The sequence below is a fragment of the Adiantum capillus-veneris genome, chromosome 25 (genome assembly GCF_014529385.1).
Source record: "Adiantum capillus-veneris isolate H3 chromosome 25, ASM1452938v2, whole genome shotgun sequence".
Lineage (NCBI taxonomy): Eukaryota > Viridiplantae > Streptophyta > Polypodiopsida > Polypodiales > Pteridaceae > Adiantum > Adiantum capillus-veneris.
The window spans coordinates 110472218-110476174 of record NC_140955.1 but is presented as its reverse complement, the minus strand read 5'-3'; the positions used below and the strand labels follow the sequence as shown (position 1 = coordinate 110476174).

Genomic DNA, 3957 nt, shown 5'->3' with positions numbered 1-3957 from the left:
TGAAGCCAGAATCTAAGGGAGTTAGATATTCAACAATGAAAGTGAAACTTTTTTTAGGGGGAAGCAAGTAACTCTCATGATGACAATCCTAAAGGCAATAGATAGCACATCATAATTCACACATAGTACTTCTTTCAAAAGAAGTGGATAACCCCTACCAAGGATGTACACGTGACCTTCAATTTCTTTGAGTTTTTGGTAATCCTTTATAGTGGTGGTTGTTTACAACAACCCGCTAATAGCAATCCTCATCAATGTTCATGAAAATCCCTTTATAGGTAATACTTTAGTGATTTTTTTTGGCAAATTGGACCATATTTCTAACTATATTTACTATATTTTCTTGCCAAATCTAATAGACTTTTTGGGTTTCACTCTGCTCTCATCTGGTTGTACTAAGTTTCTAACTAGCTCTAGGCTAAGTTGACATATTTTTTCGGATTAGTGGTCCGGCCTCGTCATCAAGAGGGCTACTTCATTTAATTGAAGAAATAACATTTTTCCCAGGTTGAAGTTACTCAAAATCTAAACGCTAACAAGACTGAAGCCCTTGACATATGAGTACGTCAATTGGAGGAGGCTCGGTATGAGCTCACCCTATAAAAGATGGCCTTTCTCTATTGCACATGATCGTGGTCACTCGAGTGTGGGTGTCATCTCATGTTCAGTGGCACCCTCCCTAATATTGGCGATCCCTTCCCATTGTCCAACACTCACCTCAGGTGCATGTGATTCGTTAAACGTACTGAATTTTTGGACTCTTTTAAAGTTTCGATGAGGATAGTCCATCCAGGGTTTATCAAATCCTTATATAGGGCGCCAATATGCAATGCAAGACATGCGTCTAAAGAGTGTTGAAGAAAGATCGCTCTCTCTCTCTCTCTCTCTCTTTTATTTGCCTTTCAAGTGGCCTGACTAGCAGGCAAAAATAAATTTATTTCCAGCTACATTTTGCATAGAATTGTTCAAATACCGATCGGTATCTGACAATCTCTACTGGTATGTACACGTTTTATGTGTGCTTATTAAAAACTGAAGTGGAAAAATTTGGTGCCTAGTTCACTTGGCAGTTCTCATCAGCTCACCACCAAAGCCAGGTCTTTGCATCTTGAGTTCTGCACTCTCGAGGACGCAGATCGCATTTTTGAAGAAGACGAGATGCCATTCTGGTCGTGCGCTCCTACTGGCTTTTGTACAATGACTCACGGTCGGAGCAGTGCTCGAAAAAAACTTTTTTCCAAAAACTTGGCAAACCTACATATGTAAAACAACAGAGGTAAATTGAAAAAAATTGAAGGTTTTTACACCATATTACACTAATTTTTTCAAGTTTTTGTAGGTTTTTTCACCTTTAAATACTACACTAAACCTAGGTTTTTTTCGAGCATTGGCTCAGTTGGGATACATGTGGCGGCTGTAGAGCACGGCATCCTCGGAGGAGATGTGCTGCAAATTCTGGCAGCATCGCTGGCTGTATTGACTGGTGCGTTCACGTTGCTACCCACGACGCTGCTCCATGAAGTCGGCACAAGCCTGGAGGCGCATATGCCACTTGCTTTCGTGACTGTCGGCAGCAGTACTGCTTACTGCCAGCTGTGCCAGCAGCGCCAAAACCGTGATCATCATTTTGCAGGACATGCTTGGCGTAGGCTAGTACAAGCTCTCTCTCTCTCTCTCTCTCTCTCTCTCTCTCTCTCTCTCTCTCTCTCTCTCTCTCTCTCTCTCTCTCTCTCTCTCTCTCTGTGGATGAATTTTTCTCCCTCAAGATTCTGCATGCAAATAAAAAGGAACATCCTCTGAACATGCACTGGCGTTTGCCCACTTCCTTGCACAACTGTACATGCAGTATCTGCGATCATATGTGACAAAGCTAAGGCCCAAAATTAACAGCATGTGCAGGCTACTGTGCTATGTATTATTGTAGAGGCGAATGGGTACTTTTGAGTGGGCGACCCTACCCTATGGGTGCTGGCCTATCAAGACACCTGCTAATCAATCAGAATAGCGTGTTGCAGTCAGCTCTTGATACACAGCACTTGGCGGCTCTGTAAGATGAGGGTGCCAGATGCAGTCAGGTCTCGATATCAAGCACTTGGAGGGTCTGTAAGATGAGCGTGCTAAATGCAATGATGAAGCCAGAATTTCCCAATTTTCACAAGAAGCCTGCCTGTAGCCATCCACGCCGGCGTGGATGGCTATAGGCAATTGGTACTAAGAATGAATTTTTAAAATAAAAACCTACCTATAGCCATCCACGTCGGCGCAGATGGCTAGAGGCAGTTGCATTTTCTATAAGAAACACCCCTTTTCATTTGCATGGTTTAAACGATAACAGATTTATTGAATTTTTTAGTGCATGACGACTCTTGTGTCCTTGTTGGTTAATATTCTAATTTAGTTTGCTTACTAAGAGTACTTTCACATGCAACAAGACCATCATTTTTTTTTACTTGAGCGGTCGCAAACAATATTAGTTGGCTTGCATAAAGAGCCCTACAAAAATGTTGTTGTTGACAAAGCATAGAGAGAGAGGATAAAATTTTGCCGACAGAGATGGCTAAAGACACAGCAGTATTTTTGACACACATCAAAAATTACAAATCAAGCTTAATTTTAATTCCCTAAGTTAGCCTATGATGGCTGTCTTCTACCATAAAGAACTGCACATAGGTATCAATGGTACCTTGAAAGGTTGCTAGTTCGCTTCACCCAAAAACCAAAGCTAGTTCTCACAATCTCCTTCCTTTGTCACCTTCCATTGCATGTTCCCATCTGAGTCTCCAAGGACGGCTACAAGCAATACAAAGAGACGCATATAGGAACTTCTTTTTTAAAATTATGAGAAACCATGCATTGTTGCTCTCAAATATCCAGATAGAGAAATGTGACATGCTCTCTTTTCAATTCATTGTATAAAACACAAAAATAATTGGACAGATGAATCTCCATGGCATGTGTGTCATTGCAACATGCAATTGGTTGTTGATTCCAATTTTTGAATTAAGTATATACTGATAGGAAAATACATAACTTGATTACAATGAAAACGTTGCCGTTGATTTGTTGCAAAGACGATGCAGTAGGGGGGGTGGCAAAGTATACTCTCTCATTATACTTCATTATTTGTCATTTCATTATGGTTCTTCTCCATATTCCTTTTGGCTATCTTGATTTCTTGGGTGATTGCACCGAGTAAAGCATGTTTTTACTTTTAATGAAAATTCAATCAATACCGATGATATAAAGCATTTCAAGCTATGATCGTTGTTTTCGTGTTTGTAGTACAAATATTCTATGATCTTCATGGGACATAGGAGAGATATTGCGAGTCCACTTGATTTCACTCAGCAGAGGAGGGAGCTTTTCAAGATCTTGGAAGTATGACCAATTGATTCATTTATGTGACACCAAATACTTAGTTTAGCTCTGACTAAACATCTTTCATTTCAGGGACTTAGGGAGAAGACCAACTCTCTCTCTCTCTCTCTCTCTCTCTCTCTCTCTCTCTCTCTCTCTCTCTCTCTCTCTCTCTCTCTAATTTCTTGCTTAGTTATTTTCTTGCTCGAAAATATTTGCTCGCCATGTGGTAGGACTCGATCTCCAAAAGGAACATAGGGAACCATATGTCCCTTGAGATTGTACATTTCCACCCTATGGCCCTTGGGCCACAAGGTTTGTACATGGGACATAGGGCATTCTTTGATCCTATGGACCTAGGTTCCTAATGTTCCTTTTGGAGATCCTATGGCCCTAGGGCCATAGGATCCCCATAAGGAACATAGAGAACCATATGGCCCTTAAGATTGTATAGTGTCACCCTATGGACCTTGGGCCATAAGCTCTCTAGATGAGACACAAGGAACCCTGTGATCCTGTGGCCCTTGGGCCATAAGCTCTCTAGATGAGACACAAGGAACCCTGTAATCCTATGGCCCTAGGGCCATAAGATCTCAAAAA

At 41.2% G+C, this 3957-nt stretch overlaps 1 pseudogene; it reads right to left on the bottom strand.

Moving 5' to 3' along the window:
* Positions 1-1032: 1032 nt before the first annotated feature.
* Positions 1033-1626, bottom strand: LOC147425470 (uncharacterized; annotated as a pseudogene).
* Between the last annotated feature and the right edge of the window lie 2331 nt (positions 1627-3957).